Raw genomic sequence first — 20,776 nt, 5'->3', positions numbered from 1 at the left:
GACCTTAATTGAGAAAGACCAGGTTCATCCACTGCATCCTGAACCATCACCAGCCATCTTGACTTTTGTATTTCCAGGGGACTTCAATGGCTCTTGGGCAAAGAATGAGGCTGCCTCACATCCGATTCAAGATATCACCCTCATAATGTTACTGGTCCTCTTTGAGAATGAAGGAGCAGCAGCAAGAACAGCAAGTTTTGTCTGAACCTTTTCAGGAACTGGATCTGGAGTTGGAAGGAATTTCAAAGACCTTCTAGCCAAATCTCTTCCTTTTACACAGGGGGAAAATGAGGCCCATGAAGGTTAAATGAGTTGTCCAGGATTACAGAGATAGTGAGCATCAGAGATGGGATTTGAACTCAAATGATCTGACTCAACAGTCAGTGATCTATGGTAGGATGGGCAATAAGTAATAATCTTTCTTTTTCTAATTTTCACTTCTCCTGGTCAGCATCATCTTCATTTTCCCTCTGCTGATGTACAGTAAAGAGATGATCCAGGATCATAACAAAAGTCAATGAAAAGGAAACCCACAAACAAATAATAGAATAAAAAAGTCATAGAATGACAGAACTGAAACTTTTGAGATCTGTTAGTCTTGCATTCTTCATTTAGAGATCTGGAAACAAGTTCTTGTCATGGTTTTGCTATTTTTCAGCCGTGTCTTTGCCCAAATGACTACCCTGCTCTGGGTCTGAGTTTTCTCATCTGTCAATTGTGTGTGTGTGAGGGTGACTGCACCAAATGGTTCTTAAGGTCAATTTTAGAGCTAAGTACTATTGAACTGTCTATTATTAGTATTATAATGACTGTGCCTCCTGCTCTGGTATCTGTTGTTTATAATTTGCTGTTTATTATCAGAATATAAGAACATTTCAAATGACTTGTTACTGTAGCACAAAATATGGCTCAGTTTGTAAAAATCACTTTGAGCATAAGAATCATATCATTCATGCATATGAAACATCTTAAATTGTTATATAAGACAAAATATATTATAACATAATAAAATGCAACATAAAATAACATGACATAATAATGTATAGTATATAGAATATATGTACATAAAGGTACAGTACTCAGTGACTATAGTAACAGTAATAATTTGATAAATCTGAAGACTCCTGCTTCTGGGATAAAAACTCGGTATTTGTCAAAAACTGCTGGAAAAACTGGAAAATAGTATGGCAGAAATTAGGCATAAACCAACATCTTACATTTTATACCAAGATAAAGTCAAAATGGGTACATGATTTAGATATAAAGGCTGATAAGCAAATTAGGAGAGCAGGGAATAGTTTACCTGTCAGATTTATGGAGAATGTAAGAATTTATGGCCAAACAAGAGATAGAGAACATTATGAAATGCAAAACGCATAATTTTGTTTACATTAAATCGAAAAGTTTTTGCACAAACAAAACCAATGCAATCAAGATGAAAAGGGAAGCAGAAAATGGGAAAGAATTTTTACAATCAGTGTCTCTAGTAAAGGCCTTGTTTCTAAAATATCCAACTTTCAGATGCTGATTTTGCTTGTTGTAATTCATAAGTACTCACCCTACACCTTCACATTCTCAGACCTGTAGATTCTGGAGATTCTGGGGTCAGAGAACCTCAGTTAGATCCCACCCATCACTAAACCTTCCTGAGTCCTAGTTCCCTCATTTATAGAGTGAAGGTAATTGGACCAAATAACCTCTGAAGACTCTGCCAGCTCTACATCTGCAATATTATGACCTAAAAACATCATCTTACATAGTTTTAGGTTTGTAACCCTTCACTATAAAAGCATTTAGTAATAGATACACACTCAAATAATCTGTTTCTGATTCCCTGACTATTCTGTAGGATGTGTATATGGAGCATGCTGTTCCAAGTTGGCTTCTCCCCAGAATGCCTTGATTTTGCTCACGTAGTACTAATAATAGCTAGCATTTATGCAGCACTTTATAGTTTGGGAATACAAGAATAGAAGTCATTCCCTAATTGATAAATGGTCAAAAGATATGAACTGGCAGTTTTCACAGGAAGAAATTAAAGCTCTCTATAGTCATATGAAAAAAATTTTCTAAATCACTCTATTGATTAGAGAAATGCAAATCAAAACAATTCTGAGGCACCACATCACACTAATCAGATTGGCTTATATGACAAAACAGGAAAATGATAAATATTGGAGAAGATGTGGAAAAATTCAAACATTAATACATTGTTAGTATAGTTGTGAACTGATCCAGCCATTTTGGAAAGCAATTTGGAACTATGCCCAAAGGGCTATAAAACTGTGCACACCCTTTGACTCAGTAATACCACTTCTAGAACTGTATCCCAAAGAGATCATGAAAATGGGAAAAGGACCCAGAAATGACTTGTTACTGTTGCATAATATATGGTTCAGTTTGTCAATATCACTTTGAGCTTAAAAATAGTATCATTCATGCATATGATATATTTTAGTTATATTATTTTAAGTTAGGTAAAATAAATAACCATAAAATATAGCAAATGAAAATAACATGATATCCTATAAATAATATAAGATTACGTTATTTAATATTATTATTTTCTATAATAATGTTTAATTAAATAATCTTAAACATTGTACTCATCATTCCAAATAAAAAGTCATAATCACAATTACTTTTAATTTTACAGAAAAACAAAACTAGATAAGTTCATAGGGAAGATAGGAAAGGCTTCCTATAGAAGATGGAGTTTTATTCAGGACTTAAAACAAGTCAGGCAAGCCAGTAGGTGGAGATGGGGAAAGAGATCATTCCCGGGGAACAGCCAGAGCAAATGCCCATATACTTGAGAAACGAAATGTCTTGTTCTTGAAATGGAAAGGAAGCCAGTGTCACTGGATTGAAGAGAGTGTGGCAGGGAATAAGGCTTAAGAAGAGTGGAAAGGTAGGAGGGGACTAGAATATGAAGGTCTTCAAATGCCAAATATAGCACTTTGGATTTGATACTGGAGCTAATAGGTAGGGGAATGAAATGGTTGGACCTGTACTTTACGAAAATCAGAAGGTTAAATTGGAGTGGAGAGAGATTTGAGCCAGGCAGACCCAAGAACAGGGTACTGGGGGTAGCAGGCATAATTCTCAGTACTAGTGTTAGCTAGTTTATAAAAAGCCACATCATGCTTTATGGTTTACAGTGTACTTCACATATATTGTTGCTTTGGATCCTCACCACAACTCTGTGATACAGGCAACCTCATTCTGCTGAGGAGCAAGCTGAGGATGACAGAAGTTAATCAATTTGCCCTGGGTCATACAGTTAGAAAAGTGTAAGGGCAGGATTTCAACTCAGTTCTTCCTGACTCCAAATGGCTTCTTAACTGCACCAAGTGTAAACATAAGAATTTAGACCAACAATAGACCAAGAAGTATAGTTGAGTATGGTGCAAATGACATGGATGATGAGAAAAGACATTCATTAGTTAGACTAGAATCTGGCCATCCCAACAAGCATTGTCCTTCAAACTTGTACCCAGGGAGGCTTAAAATGTATTTCAGTGCTGGTACAATTGCTCAAAGCCAATTTGGAGTTCTTGTTTTGCAAATGTTTTGAGTCACATATTCCATGGAGGTCTCTCAAGAGTGATAAATCTCTATCTTTTGGGTAATGATTTTGATTTTTAAAAACTTCCTAATTCTGAGACAAATCAGATAAAGAGGGTAATCAAATTGAGGAATAGAATTTTCAATAAAAAAAACAGCTGATGACCATCTTGTGTGGCTGCGAATCAAGTTTGTGAAGTGGCTCTGAAGGCAATTCCAGAAGAGCTCCATCACTGTGCAAAGAAGGGCAGTATGGGGACAAAGGGGCAATGTGAATGGAGCGTCCTTCAGGAAATGCTCCCTGGAAAGGGGACAGGTTTGGACAGAGGTGCCTGGTGGAGGATAAACCGCTGTGGCCAAGGAGACAAGAGAACTGAATTGAAGTAACAGCCTAGCCACCAAATTGCTGTGTGATTTTGAGGGGGCCTTTTTAAAAATTAATTTATTTCTTTTCAGTTTTCAACAATCACTTCCGTAAGTCTTAAGTTTTCTCCCTCTCCCTCCACCCTCCCTCTCTTGAGACAGCATGCAATCTTATGTGGGTTCTACACATACATTCTTATTAAACACATTTTCACATTTATCATGTTGCTGAGAAGAATTAAAGTAAATGGGAGAAACCATTTAAAAAACCAAACCAAACCAAAACATAACACAAGAGAAAATGATCTGCTTCATTCTGCGTTCAGATTCCACAGTTCTTTCTATGGATGTGGATGGCATTTTTTCTAAAGGGTCATTTGGGAATGTTTTAGGTTCTTGTATTGCTGTGAAGGGCTAAGTCTATCAGAAACAGTCCTTGCACACTGTGACTGTTGCTGTATACAATGTTCTCCTGGTTCTCCTCCTTTCACTCAGAATCAGTTCATATTCATATTCATATTCATATAATATTCATATTCATATCAGTCCTTTCAGGCCTCTCTGAAGTATTCTGTTCATTTCTTATAGCACAATAGTATTCCATTACATTCATATACTACCACTTGTTCAGCCATTCCGCAATTGATGAGCATCCCCTCAATTTCCAGCACTTGGCTACCACAAAGAGATATGCTATAAATACGTTTGCACATGTGGGACCTTTCCCCATTTTTATGATCTCTTTGGAATACAATACTAGAAGTGATATTGCTGGGTCAAAGGGTATGCACATTTTTATAGCCCTTTGTGGCATAGTTCCAAATTGCTCTCCAGGATGGTTGGATCAGCTCAAAACTCCACCAACAATGAATTAGTATTCCATCTCTCCCACATCTTCTCCAGCATTTATCATCTTCCTGTTTTGTCATGTTAGCCAGTCTGATAGGTGTGATATGGTACCTCACAGTTGTTTTGATTTTCATCTCTCTAATGAAAAGTATTTTAGAGCATTTTTTCGTATTACTATAGATAGATTTAATTTCTTCCTCTGAAAACTTCCTGTTCATGTCCTTTGACCATTTATCAGTTAGGGAATGACTTGTATTCTTGTAAATTTGACACAATTTTCTATATATTTTAGAAATGAAATCTTTATCACAGACATTAGTTGCAAAAATTCTTTCCCAGTTTTCTGCTTCCCTCTTGATCTTGGTTGCAGTGGGTTTGTTTGTATAAAAACTCTTCAATTTAATGTAATCAAAATTATCCATTTTGTACTTCATACTGTTCTCTATCTCTTTTTTGGTAATAAATTTCTCCATTCTCCATAAATCTGACAAATACACTATTCCTTGCTCCCTCTATAAATTATTTTATAGTATCAACCTTTATATCTAGATCATGTATCCATTTGGACTTTATTCTTGTGTATGGTGCCAGGCATTGATCTATGCCCAGTTTCCACCACATTGTTATTCAGTTTTCCCAGTAGTTTTGTCAAACAGTGAGTTCTTCTCCCAGAAGCTGGGGTCCTTGGGTTTATTAAACAGTAGACTGCTATATTCATTGACTATTGTGTCTTGAATACTTAACCTATTTCACTGATCTACTCCTCTGTTTCTTAGACAGTACGCAGTTTCCTGGAGCAGGGAGGTATCTCACAGAAGCAGATGCAAGATTATAAAGCTAAAAACCACAACCCTCCCCCTCAACTTAACCTTTAACTCTATTGGTTAATATTTTGAGCAAGTGGAAATAGTCTCAGAATTCCCCAGACACAAAGAATTGAAAAAGAAACCGAACAAACATTTCCTTTGTTCTACAAGGAGTCTTGATTGTACAATATGATAAGGAAATGGATTAAGTAAACAAAAGGAGACAGGTTGCTAGTGGTTTTACACCTTTAAGTTTCCTCACATCATATGATTTTTGAGAAACAGAAACTCAGGTCTAGGGTCTGATCTACTCTATATGAGAAGTTTTCACTTTATCGCACTCACTGTGAATGCTGGAAACTGAGATTATAGGAGGTGGAATCTAGATACTTGAAAAGGTTTTTGCAAGGAATTCCAATAAGACAAGAGATGGAGTTGGCAGGGGTAAGTAGGAGTGAGTGGATTTTATTAACACATTACCATATTACAGAGAAAGCAGAGACGAGCTGCTGAGAGAAAAAATTCAGATAGAAAAAGAGTTAGCTAGTTTGCATGGGCATTCTCAGCTTTTGGGCTTGCCTTGAAAAGACTGGGTTGGGGGATCTCAGGTGGAAGGAAAACCTGTTCATTTAACTATGAAGAAGTAGAAGTCTGGCAAAAGAAGGCTGGCAAAAGAAGCATATAACCTTTATACAGACCCAGCCTAGTTGCCATGATGACGAGTGCCAGGACAGTACTTGGGCAGAAAATGTAATTGAGTCAGAGTTGGAAAATGAAATAATGTTGCAGGAGGAGACTTCTAAAGCTAGAGTTTGCCCCATAGTGAGGCAGGAACAAGAGAACCAAGAAGGGAACACAGTTTTTAAGGAAATAATTGAGGATTTTACTCAGCATGAGGTAACAGAAATTTTGAGTTGTTTCATCCAAAGAATGGCAGAATCGTTAATATCTTGGATGGTGAGAATCAGTGATGAAGGGGCTGGAGAGGCAACGATAGATGGCATGGATTGCCAGAAACTTATAGGTATCAGTCCTTTTGTTCAGTAAGCCTTTAGAGATTACCATATGCAAGGAGGTAACAATACAACTAATCTGTTAGCTTTGCGTGTGGAAGGCTGAAGTAGGCAGTATCCTATTGACTCTATGTGGCCTAGTGCAGATAGACCTTGGTATTAACTTGGGGACTGTATAAGAAAGTTAAAAGAAGAGCTAATGAAGACTGACATAATGATGGAAAACACACATGCATGCTATAATGCCCTCTATGCAGTTTCCCATTGGCATGCAATAGTGAAAATGGCTCCTCCTTCTTACAAGCTCCTAGTTGTGACTCTAATAATTGGGGAAATAGGGAAACATTTTTCACAGATGCTAGATGAGATTTCATAGTTAAGTGATCTAGCTGACTAGGGAAAAGATAAATTTCCTTAAGAGAGAAGGGTAAATGGCCAGCAGATTCAAAGTCAGAATAGAACGCAAGAAAAGAATTGTTTAATGCTCTATCGAGAGTAGGGATTGATTTTGGAAGTATAGATGGTGTTCCAACTGATGAACAATACAGAATATACAGAGAAAAGGGGCTTGATATTAGGTGGAATAAAGACATAAGAACTGCCCCTACAGATCCTCCTGAACCCTTGTATCTAAGTTTGTCACACTTTCAGGAAGAATAAGAAATTGGCCAAGCCCCAGCTCTGATTAAAGGAATACACAGATGGGGATTATAGACCCCATATCAATTTGACCATATATTGGAAAAACAGATCAAATACTGTAACTAGGGCATTAATAGACACTGGAGTGGAGAGTTTCCTTATATATGGAAACCTTGATAAGTTTAAGTGTGAAACTCCTATCACCATCACAGGGCTGGAAATGACTGACATATCAGTCAGACAGGTCAAACTAATGATGAAAATTGGACAATTACCTAAGAAAGAATATACTGTGGTGATTGTATTCATTTCTGAATACATCACTGGAATAGATATATTGAGAAGTATGACTCTAAATTTACCTGTAGGGAGACACCAATTTGCAGTAAGGAAGATAGGACTTAATATCTTAATACAGTTTTAATGGGTAAAATAAAAATAGACCCAATCACTTCACCTGAACTTTCTAAAGTAATTACTTTAAAGCGGTATTGTGTGCCAGGTGGGCAAGATGAAATAACCAATGCTGTAAAGCAATATGTTAAGGCAGAAGTGTTAGTCCCTACAATCACTTAATGGAATAGTCCTGTCTGGCCAGTCTGAAAGTCAGATGGGACATGGAGGATGACAGAGGATTATGGACAATTAAATAATGTCACTCTTCCCTTGTATGCTGCTCTTCCAGGTATCATTACCTTAATAGAAAGGATCCAGAAATATGATGGGACTTGGTACTCAGTTATTGATTTAGCTATTGCTGTTTTTACTATCCCAATAGGTTGTAAACAATGGGACCAATTTGCTTTCACTTTGCAGGGCCAACAATGTACTTTCACACACTTGCTACAAGGATATCTGCATAGCCCCACTATTTGTCATAAGATTGTGACTGAGCATTTAGATGAATTAGAGTTATCTGGTATACAGTTTACCCACTACATACATGATATTATGATACAGAGAAAAAATAAATTTTTCTCCACAGAAGTGGAGAAGAGTTTGATGCTTTAAGTTGAGCATATGAAACACTAAGGGTGGGAAATTAACCCTGCAAAAATCCAAGGACCAGCTCAAACTGTAACATTTTGGGGTATACGATTGAATAAGGGACTGTGAGAGATTTGACTTGTTGGCTATTATGAATGATGTGCCTTTCTGGTTTTGGGATTTGGCTTTCTGGTGTCTGAATAAATGTTATTTTCTGCCTTCTATATGGAGAGGGTGACATACTTTGTAATTCTAAACTACACTGGCATATGCATAGTTTCCCTCAGTGCTGTGAATATTAATTGGCCAATACAGGGGGATGTGGGGGTGTAGAAGACCACTTTCAGATTCTGTGATTTTGCATGCCCCTAATTCAGATATATTTAGCCTACATTTCTAGACTTGCAGTTCTGATTCTGGAGTCAGAAGACTTCAGTTCAGATGATACCATGGCATAAACTTACTGAGTCCTAGTTCCCTCATTTATAGAGTGAGGAGATTGGAGTAAATAACCTCTGAAGACCTTGCTCTACATTTATGACAATATTAACTATAAACATCATCTTACACACTTCTGCCAGGCACAGTTTTACGTTTTGTATCCCTTAACTACAAAAGCACCCTAGAACAGATTTAGACCCAGATAATCTGCATCTTGTTTCCTGCCCCTCTGCAGGGTCTCTATATCGAACAGGGCATTCCAAACTGCCTCTCCCAAGAAAGCCTTTGACTCTTATCTACTAATAAAAATAGCTAGCATTTATGTAACACTTTATAGTTTGTGAAGTGCTTTACAAATGTTATCTCATTTTTTCCCTCAAAACAACCTTTGCAAGTAGGTGCTGTTATTGTCCACAATTTACAGTCATGAGGAAACTGAGAAAGGAGTCAAGTGACTTGCCATCATAACCCAGCTAGCCAGTGTCTGAAGTCAAATCCAAATTCAGTTACATCCTGAGGACATGTCTACTACTCTACTGCGATACCTAGCTGCTAAATAATCACAGATAACATTTATATTCTTGGGTTTACAAAGAGCTTTCATGACATAAACTCTGATATAGGAAATGTGGGCATTAACTAGGATTCATATCTAGGTCCCCTGATTCAATGTACAGATTATTTTTTACATCAGTATAATTTAGTTTCTTAGGTGGAAGGGACCTTTAGAATTAACTCTTCCATTTTATCCTGCAAAAGGACGGCATTATTTTTCCTACCAAAATTCTGTGCCATCAAAAGAAGTGATTTCCCTGTTAGAAATGCAATGGCAACAAATTTTGTGAATTATTATTTTAAACAACCTAGGTGTATAACTAAATGATGTTTGCAATTAATGAAAATTATTCTGGAGATATGTTTTGGAAATCAGATGGTCAGGTTTGAACAATTTTAGTTTTACCAGTTTAAAAAATATATATGTATATATATATATGTATATATATATTTATGTATGTATTTTAAATGTGAACCCTTCTCTGAGTAGGTATGAAAGTTTTGATTCCATTGTGAATGAAAGCTGGCTTGTGCTACACTTTAGGATTGCCAATATTTATTCTCCTCTTCTTTTCCCTGTTCACTCCCTAAAATAACTGGACTCTACATCAATAAAAGCTTTATTAAAAGTTAAAAAAATTAAAAAGAAACTCTTCCATTTTATAGTGGCTTTTACAAGGTTACAACTGATGTAAAAAATTCATACTGGAATCCAGATTTCATGAACTTTTTGTCTAGGACTCTTCCCATGACATTAAAATCAATTCTCCTGCTACTCCTTTCCCCACCTCTGCCATTTGTTGATGTAAACTAAGGGAATTCATTTCAATATGAAAAGAACAATGTTAGGAAGAAAACTTGCTGCTTCATTTGCCCCAGAATGCATCTAAATCTAGAATGTTGTACTTAGTCTCATTCTACAGACAAGAGAAGACCAAACTCAACTTTATCTCTTCTTCTTTCATTGTCATCTCACTCTTACTCTCTGGAGTTGAATTTTAGAGCTTTTAGTTAAAACATTGGTCTCCTGGTTTCTCTCTGGCTTCTCTATGTGTGAAACTTCAGTATGAAAAATTGAAGGTAGATGTCAGTGCCAGATGGTGCTGAAAGGCATGATTCAGTGCAACCCAGTATCGTCATCTGTAAGATGAGGATGATGATAATATTGGTGCTGATTATTTCACAGTGTGCTTATGAGGAAAGCACTTTGCAAAACTAAAAAATACTATTGAAATGTGACTTATTATCATACCTAGTTGATTTCTCAGTTCCCTTTCCTCTCAAATATTCTAACTAAATAATGAGAGAGAGAGAGAGACAGACAGAGAGACAGAGAGAGACACCATAGTTCAGGCCCTCATTCTCTCTTATCTAGATTATTTCAACAGCTTCTTAATTGGTCAGTCTGCATGTCTCAAGTCTCTCCTCACTCCAGTCTATCCTCCAAACAGCTGTCAAAGTCTTCGGTTTGCTGAAAAGTAGATTTGACCATTTCATGCCTCTACTCGAGTAAATTCTAATGACTCCCTATTACCTCTAGGATAAAACACAAGCATGTTGATTGTCACTTAAAGTCCTTATGATTTGTCTACAACTTGCTTTTCCATCCTTATGAGGTGTTATTCCCCTTCATAAAATCTACATGCCAATCAAACTGACGTCCTTCCTGTTTCCTGAACATGACATACAATCTTGTGCCTTCATAACTTTTCAAAGGCTGTCCCCCCATGCCTGGAATGCTGTTCCCTCTGACCTCTGCCAAAGCTCACCTCTGGTGTTCGTTCCTTTAATAGGAACCCTTTCTTCATCCTCCTAGATGAAAATCCTTCCCTCTAAGACTAGTTGACATTTATTTTGTATATATTTATATGGGCATATGCTACCCCTCTCCACAGAATATAACCTCCACTGGTGCAAGCAATGTTGTATTTTCTTTTGTTCCTCAGGATCAGTAGACAGGAGGGAATTAATAAATACTTGTTGATTGATGGGACTGATGAAAATGATGATGGTGATGGTGGTAATGATGATGATGGTGGTGATGGTGGTAATCATGATGATGGTGGTAGTAATGATACTGGTAATGATGATGGTGGTGGTAAAGGTGATGATGGTGGTGATGGCAGTAATGATGATGGTGGTGATGGTGATGATGATGGTAGTGATGGTGGCAATGATGAAGGTGGTAATGATGATGATGGTGGTGATGGTGATGTTGATGGTGATGGTGGTAATGATTATCATGATGGTGGTAACAATGATGATGATGTTGGTGGTGGTAATGATGAAGACAGTAGTAATGATGATGATGGTGGTGATGGTGGTAATGATGAAGATGGTACTAATGATGATGATGGTGGTGGTCGTGGTAATGGTGATAGTGGTGTAATGATCATGATGGTGGTAATGACCATGATGGTGGTGTAACGATGATGGGGATGATGATGGTGGTGATGGTGGTAACGATGATGATGGTGATGGTGATGATGATGGTGGTGATGATGATGATGATGGTGGTAATGGTGATGATGGTGGTAATGATGATGGTGATGGTGGTAACGATGGTGATGGTAGTGATGGTGGTAATGATGAAGATGGTAGTAATGATGATGGTGATGGTGATGGTGGTAATGATGATGATGATGGTGATGGTGATAATGATGAAGATGGTACTAATGATGATGGTGGTGGTGGTCGTGGTAATGGTGATAGTGGTGTAATGATCATGATGGTGGTAATGACCATGATAGTGGTGTAACGATGATGGGGATGATGATGGTGGTGATGATGATGGTGATGGTGGTAATGGTGATGATGGTGGTAATGATGATAGTGGTGATGGTTATAATGATGATGGTGGATGATGGTGGTGGTGGTGGTGGTAATGATGAAGACAGTAGTAATGATGATGATGGTGGTGGTCATGGTAATGGTGATGGTGGTGGTAATGATCATGATGGTGGTAATAATCATGATGGTGGTGTAACAATGATGGGGATGATGATGGTAATAATGATGGTGACGGTGATGGTGGTGATGGTAATGATCATGATGGTGGTAATGGTGATGATGGTGGTAATGATGATTGTGACAGTGATGGTGATGGTGGTGATGGTGGTAATGATGATGGTGGTAATGATGATGGTAATGATGATGATGGTGGTAATGATGAAGATAGTAGTAATGATGATGGTGATGGTGGTAATGATAATGATGGTAGTGGTAATGATGATGGTGATGGTGATGGTGGTAATGATGATGATGGTGGTGATAATGATGATGGTGGTGGTGATAGTGGTAATGATGATGATCGTGGTGATGGTAGTAATGCTTATGATGATGGTGGTAATGATGATGGTGGTGGTAATGATGATGATGGTGGTGACGGTGGTAATGACGATGATGGTAGTGGTAATGATGATGGTGATGGTGATGGTGGTAATGATGATGATGGTGGTGATGGTGGTGATGATGATGGTGGTAATGATGATGGTGATGGTGGTAATGATGATGATGGTGGTGATGGTGGTGATGATGATGGTGGTAATGATGATGGTGATGGTGATAATGGTAATGATGATGATGGTGGTAATGATGATAATGGTGGTAATGATGATGGTTATGGTGATGGTGGTGGTAATGATGATGGTGGTAATGGTGATGAGGGTGGTGATGGTGGGAATGACGATGATGATGGTGGTGATGGCAGTAATGATGATGGTGGTGATGATGGTGATGGTGATAATGGTAACGATGATGATGGTGATAATGATGATAATGGTGGTAATGATGATGGTTATGGTGATGGTGGTGGTAATGATGATGGTGGTAATGATGATGATGGTGGTGATGGTGACAATGATTATGATGGTGGTAATGATGATGATGGTGGTGATGATGATGATGGTGGTGGTGGTGGAGGTGATGGTGATAGTGATGGTTCTGCTTGTTTTCAGGAAAGATTGCATGGAGAACAAAGTGATGTGATAGAAATCCAAACAAGAAATCATTTTTTTTCCTTTTAAAAGCTATTATAAGGTCCTGAGCTTACAACAATTATTTCTCTTATTATTAGATGCTGAAGCTAGTATTTTAAAGCCTTTGTACTTTCCTATGAAATTCTATGTAGTTTCTGGCCTCCTTATTGTTCCTTGAAGAAGACATTCCATCTTTGGAATCTGGGAATTTTCTCTATCCCCCCATGCCTGGAGTGCTCTACTTCCTTAACTCTGTCTTCCCTGGATTCCTTCAAGGCACAGCTAAAATTTCACCTTCTGTAAGAAGCTTTTCCCATCCCTGCCCCACCTCCCACTGCCTTCCTTCTGAAATTACTTCTCATTTACACTACTTATATAATATATGTACTTGCTCTTTGTATGTCAATTCTCTCCCTTTAGAATGTGAGCTTTGTGAGGGCAGGTATCATGTTTTGTATCTCTAGCACTTAGCACAGTTCTCAGTACATAGTAGGGCCTGGATATATGCTTTTTGACTTGACCTGGTTGTAATGAGAATAGTATTTGTTCAGAGTCAAGAGGCACAGAGAAAAGAGTACTGTCATGAATGAGTCAGGAAGGTCTGAGTTCAGATCCCATCTCTGACATTTGCTTAGCTATGTTACTATAGACAAGTCATACAACTTTTGCACCTCAATTTCCTCACCTATTACGTGGGGATAATAATTGCTTTAGTCCCTAGCCCATTATGAGGCTCAAAAGAGATAAAGTATGAAAAGTGTTTTGCACATTTTAGAGTGCTGTATGAGAGTTCATTATTCTCCCCTATTACCTAAGTGTTCTCTGGATTGGTGCTATTTGTTTCAGTAGTGTCAGATTCTTCATGACCCTATTTGTGGTTTTCTTGGCAAAGATACTAGCAATGGTTGCCATTTCCTTCTTCAGCTCATTTTACATATGAGCAACTGAGGCAAAAGGTGAAATGACTTGCCCGGGATCACATGGCTAGTAAGGGTCTGAGGTCAGATTTGAACTCATGACGTGTTCCTGACTCAAGGTCCAGCACTCCATCAACTGTGGCACCTAGCTGTTCTCTGGGTTAAAGGATAGCAAACTATAATTGTGCTCCAGTGTTGGGATAGGCACAGTTAATATTCCAAATAGAACTGAGGAGGGAAAGGCAAGAGAGAAGGTGGAGATGCTCTGGAGTAACTGTAGCATTTCCAACATCCAGAGAGGACAATTAGGGTCATTCACGAGGGCACTTTCAATTCACTTAAACACCTAATAAGCACCTATTATGAGCAAGGCACTGGATTTTTCTGTTCATTCATTTGTTTATTCATTTGTTCATTCCTTTTTTCATTATTCAGGACATTTATATACAGCAAAGTGTTTCTTCAACCCAGTTATGACCTTCAAGAATAGAGAAGCTGATCCAGGTAAGTCCTTGAGTTCTGGGGGAGGGCACCCACTTTAAATTTAAGAGTCAGCTTGCCAGAATGGAAAATCTTTGAGGGGAGAGAAGTTCCATAGAGCCCAAGCTATGTGTCTAAGTGAAACTGAGATTCCATCTTATCCCTCTGGGGAGAGGGGGCAGGATTAAGGGAGCCCAAAGCGTTATAATCAAGATGTGTCAGATGACCAGACTTGAAATGTCTAGCCCATCTGAATTAAGATTGGCATCTTATTATATATTCTTTGATATGATGATGTTTGACAAATTGGTATTGGTCTGGAAAAATCATCCAAACTTAGAGGAGTAAAGACATTTTGCATGAGAATGTCACATATTGAATCTGAATGAGAGAAATGGATATGTTCAAAATCTAATTTGCATGCAATTCCTGGGGCTGATTTACACTTACTTCTCATTGCTACATGTGAACACTGGTTAGGATTATTTAATTGAAAAAACAAAGGAAAAACAAAACAAAACAACCCTGGAAAGGACAGCAAGAAGTATATGGTTTGGAAAATGGTGGGCTATAAATTATGGTTATAAATAAACAAGTTTTGAGCTTTGTAATATTTATAATCCAGAAGAGTATTTGTTTGTTACAGTTAGTTATGAGGAAACCTTTGCCAAACTCTTTCTTTTCATTCCTTGTTACTGTGATTAATTCCCATATTATTAATAAAGATATAGAATGCAATCATTACCACGAATCCTTAGATGTTGAGCCCTTCCAAAAATACATACTGTTTTTTTCCCAGTAGAATGTAAGCCTTTTGAGGGTACAGATCTGTCTTATCATTTTTGTTTTTATATTCCCTTCGCCTAACACAGTGCCAGACACATACTATGTGTTTGATAAACACTTGCCGAATGAATAAAGAGATGATCCTCTGGAAGGGAGAGAAAAATATTATAGGAGGTGGAGTTCAGATGGCAGAGTTGAAGCAAGACTTGCTAGAACTCTCCCCCCAATCCCAGCCAAATACCTGTAAAAATGACTCTAAACAAATTCTAGAGCTGCAGAACACACAGAACAACAGTGTGAAGCAAATCTCTAGCCTGAGACAGTCTGGAAGGTTGCCAAGAGTTGTCTATTGCACAAGGCTGGCACAGAGAGGACCTAAGCAGGTCTTTGGGAGGAGGACTGAATCTCTGGTACCTATGGCACTTTCCAGACTTCACAACCCCAAAATGCTGAAGACAAATTTGAAGATCAGTGGAAAAAACCTGTCAGACCTATGTGAGAGAATAGAGTGGTCTGGCGCCAGCCCCAGGGTGGAAGATGGGGTGGAGGAGCTCACATAAAAGAGGCAAGAAAAAGTTTTTTCAATGGAGGGGAAGAGGGGGGAAGCAAGAGGGAAAGAGTGAACCTTACTTTCAACAGATTTGACTTCAAGAGGGAATAACATGCACACTCAATTTGGTATGAAAATCTATCTTCCACTACAGGAAATTAGGGAGGAAGGGGATAAGGGTTGATGATAGAAGGGAGGGCAAATGGAAAGAGGGGATAATTAGAAGTAAACACTTTGAGGAGGGACAGGGTGAAAAGAGAGAGTAGAGTAAATGGGGGAGGCAGGATAGGTTGGAGAAAAATATAGTTAGTCTTTAATATCTTGACTAGTATAGAAGTGTTTTGCATAACTACACATGTATAGTCTATATCAAATTGTTTGCCTTCTCAGTGGGGAGGAAGGAAAGAAGAGAAGTTGGAACTCAAAGTTTTAAAAATGAATGTTAAAAATTGTTTTTATATGCAACTGGGCAATAAGACATACAGGCTATGGAGTACAGAAATCTATCTTGCCTTACAAGAAAATAGAGGGGAAGAGAATGAGAGAAGGGAGAGGTGTGATAGAAAGGAGGGCAGATTGGGGGAAGGAGTAATCAGAATGCACGATGTCTTATGGTGGGTGGAGGGGAGAGATGGGGAGAAAATTTGGAACTCAAAATCTTATGAATGTTGAAAACTAAAAACAAATACTTTAATTAAAATTTTTTACAAAGAAAAGAAATAATATAGATTCTTTAGAAACTCCATTGTTGGGACCGAAGGTATTATTAGATTATAAGCTTGATGAGAACAGAAACCATGTCTTATCTATACTTTGAGTCTCCCTCAGTGTCAAGCACATAGTTGATGCTTAATATATGTTGATTAAATTGAATTGAAAGATTAAAATATGAGACCTGGAAGGAACCTTAGAATTCTTCTAATGTAACTGCCTCATTTTACAAAAGAAATTTATCCCAGAGAAGGATAGTAACTTATCCAAGATAGCTGTTTTTATTTTTGTTCTGTCATGTCTGATTCTTTGTGATCTTATTTGGGGTTTTCTTGGCAAAGATACTGAAGTGGTTTGCCTTTCCTTTCTCCAGATCGTTTTAGAGATGAGGAAACTGAGGCAAACGGGGTTACGTAACTTGCCCAGGATCACACAGCTAGAAAGTATCTGAGGTCAGATTTGAACTCTGGAAGAGGAGTCTTCCTGACTCTAGGCCTGGCCCTCTGTCCACTGCAGCGCCACCTAGCTGCCCCTAGACAACTGTAGTATAGTGGAAAGAATGCTTACTAGCCTTGGAATTTCAAGATATGGGTTTCAGTCCTAGCTGTGTGGCCTGGTGCAAGTGACTTTCCTTTTCTGAGTCTCAATTTCCTCATCTATAAAATGAAGGTATAGGACTAGAAGATCTGTGTGGTCCCTTCGAGCTCCAACATTCTTTGATTCTAAGGTCACATAGGGAGTAAGCAGTAAAGCTGTTAACTAGAATCCCGAGTGTATGGATTTTGGTAAATGTTTGACAAGTTCTCCAAGGCATACTTTCAAGTTTAATCTTCATTATTAACAATTTTTCCATCACTTCCTCAAGTTGAGACCATCAACAAAACAATAAAGCAAGGTCTGATCTGTAGTTTGCTGATTTTTGAAGTATAGTTGAATATTTAACAATTGGCTCTCAAAAGTCAGTTCCCTTGCCTCACTCCCAATCCAGAGCTCTTCAAACCACAAGATACTACTGACAAAATCTGAAATTCTTTGGAAATTTTTCACAAAAAGGTTTTTCTTAGGGGAAAATATTATTTCCTTCAAGAGATGGAGGAGAAAGATTCTCTGCAACCGAGAGTACTCAATGGTAGTTATTTACTTAAAGAGCAGATAATAAGAGTTACCATTTATGAAGGACTTTAGAGTTGAGTACATGAAGTCATTTAGTCTTCACAACAAAACTGTGAGGTAGCTACTTTCCTCACCGTCTCCACTTTATAGATGAGAAACAGTCAATAGGCCACAGTGATGGATGCAGCCAGTATAGCAGAGCCATATGCAAATACAGGTCTCCTTACTCCAAATTTAGGGCTTTTTGCAAAACCACCGTTGCATCACAGGCTGAAATTCAATCCAATTTGATTCAATAAGCATGTATTGAGTGACTTCTCTATGTAAAGCTTTGTGTTAAATGGTGGCCATAGGAGGGTAAAACCTAACCCTTACCCTAACAGTTCTTGCCCTGAATGAGCTTTCTTTCTACTGGAGGAATACAAAATGTGCACAAATAAGTAAATATAAAGTAATTTGACAGGTGAGTGAAAGCACCAACCACTAGGAACATCAGGATAGACCTCAGGCAGGAGAGATGGCACCTCACCAGAGCCACAGAGGAGCTTGGGATTCCAAAAGAAGGGAGACAAGGGAAGGTATTCCAGGCATGGGGATCAAGATGTATATGTCAAGTACAGGAACCAGCAAAAATACATACATACACAAACACATTTGTCTAACAATGTTCATTAGGAAAGGGACAAATGAATTAGAATCTTAAAGTAATCCTTAGGAAAAGTGAACGTTAAAATTATTCCCAAAGAAGACAGCATTGACAAAGGCTTTGACTCAGTTATTGAGGCAGTTACCATAAAGGACAGGCCAGAGCATTTGCTAGTTTTCCCTATGGGTATGACGCTATCCTGTGGTGTGTTAATGTTCTCTCCTGGCACAGGGAAAGCAAAAGCATTTCATCCCTCTCCACTGGGGCCTGATGTTATCACTAAGGAAAAAGGTCAGTGGTTTTGGTCATGAAGTAAAGCAAGGAGGAGAAGAAGTGCCCTGGCCATCCTATCATTACTCCCATTGGACAAGATGGGGAAATAGGGGCCATTTCGTTAAGATACTATCTGGCCTTCTCCCATGCCTTCCCTCCTCACTGACTTTTGTCTAAATCTTTTGTACTTTATGAAGGCAGGCAGCAGTGAGTTATGCTGGGAAAGAAGTGACGTCAGCTCAGTATGGAACCGTGTTGGTGTGTTTGATGTGTAGATCTGGAACCAGATAAATGGAGATCTTATTTCATCTCCCCAAAAGAAGTGGATATTTTAGGCTGAACAGTTAGAAGCAGTTCAAATGAGCCTAGAAATCCATATATAAAGAATGTATTTGTCTTTGAAAATACTAACTTCCAGGCAGGTTATGCATCTCTTTGGCTTGGGAAGGGGAAACCTAATTTAAGTAAACATTCAAACAAGGGGGAAAAAGTCTCTTTCCCCAGCTGGGGAAGCTTTGCAGATATGAGAATCCTGGCTCAGCAGATTTCTATTTTTATTCAAGCAGCTTGCCAAGACATACCGTGGCTGCAGTTTTCTCTCATCTCTAATGCTCACTGCAGCTCAGCTAGAGGACTGAGAATGGAAGACCCTCTTTAATCTACCTGGGACTGCTGCAGAAGGGGGTGGGGAGAGATGAAACGGAGGCCAGGGTCAGGCAGGAGCTACATCAGCAGATTCTCCTTCTCTCACTCCCCCTTCCTCACAGCACAGTACTTGGTCCAGTGGAGAGAGACAAACCGTACTTGTGTTGGGCTTCTGGCCTGCTGCAAGTGTTCAGGTCTGCTCCTTGAATGGTAAGCATAAAGTAACAAACATTCTGTATTCCTCTTTGTCTAGGGAAGCAAAAAACAGAAAGAAACAGAAGAAACTACACTTGAAGAATATCTTTAGTGTATGTATAAATTCATTTTCTGTATATATATATATATATGCATAAAATACATTTAAACTGAAGATACTGTTCAAATGAAATTTTTTGTTTTTGTTTACATGAATTCAATTCCTTATACACATATATGTATATGTTTGTGTGTGTATATACATATACATATACATATATATACATATATATGTGTATATATATATATGTATACGTAAACTGAGAATATTTTTCTTTAATGGCCAAGAGTACATTTAGCAAAGCCAACAGCAGACAAGCTGTAGACAGCAGCAAATTTGTTACTTTGGTCTCATTTGTGTACTATATCACATAGTGCCCATCACTCTGATTTATTGATTTTAATCAAAAGGCGAAGATATTTTCTCTTGCAAAATAAAGCAATATGTACAATGATCAATTTTAGCCCTGAGGAACAGATAAAACAATTTAGCTCTACCCCTTGCTTAGAGAAGTGGACTATGAGTACAGAATGCTGTACATACCGTAAGATGTGGTCACTGCAATGTGGCTGGTTTTGCTTAACATTTTTTCTTTGTTACAGGGTAAAGCTTATGGGTGGATGTGTGGAAGGCACAGTACATGTGGAAATGACTAATGTGCAAAACAAAGGTCTTAAATAAAAGATTTTTGACCTTTTCTTAAAGATCAGTTACAATGGAAGTAGAAGAAAATAATGCAATGCCATCATTTGTGAGTATCTGTTTATAAGAATACTTATCAGGTCTCTAGAATGATCTCTCGCCATCCTCAGTGGCACAGGAAATACTACATTTGCTTACTGTCTCCATCTCCAATGTGCTATACAAAGAGAAAGAAGTGGCACCAGGAAGATTAAAGCAGAAAATATAGCTAGAAAAAATCAGAGAGTGCATCTGTGCTGGCAGTGACCCAGTCATGAAAGCCCTGAAGGAGCTATCTCAATTGTGGGAGGAGGAGAATTACCAATATTATTATTAAGCAAAAATAAATGACAGAGGATATCAATAACTACCGATCCTTCTGCCAGTTTTCTCATCCTCATAAAATCCTTATGAGAAGGATCTATACACATATTGACGAAAACATGAGAAGGACACAGGCCAGCTTCACAAATTATTTTCTATCTCTTTAAAGCTACACAGTTGTCTGAATCATACAG

General features: G+C 38.2%; 1 long non-coding RNA gene across 1 annotated transcript; it reads left to right on the top strand.

Annotated features, from left to right (window-relative positions):
- Nucleotides 1-5,800: 5,800 nt before the first annotated feature.
- LOC140525818 (uncharacterized) lies at nt 5,801-20,275 on the top strand. The gene is made up of 4 exons (XR_011974130.1): nt 5,801-6,029; nt 14,553-14,621; nt 19,575-19,629; nt 20,180-20,275. It is a non-coding gene; the product is annotated as an uncharacterized lncRNA (long non-coding RNA).
- The last annotated feature ends 501 nt before the right edge of the window (nt 20,276-20,776 follow it).

This window comes from Notamacropus eugenii, chromosome 2 (genome assembly GCF_028372415.1).
Source record: "Notamacropus eugenii isolate mMacEug1 chromosome 2, mMacEug1.pri_v2, whole genome shotgun sequence".
Taxonomy (NCBI): Eukaryota; Metazoa; Chordata; class Mammalia; order Diprotodontia; family Macropodidae; genus Notamacropus; species Notamacropus eugenii.
This window is presented reverse-complemented; position numbering and strand designations above follow the sequence as displayed.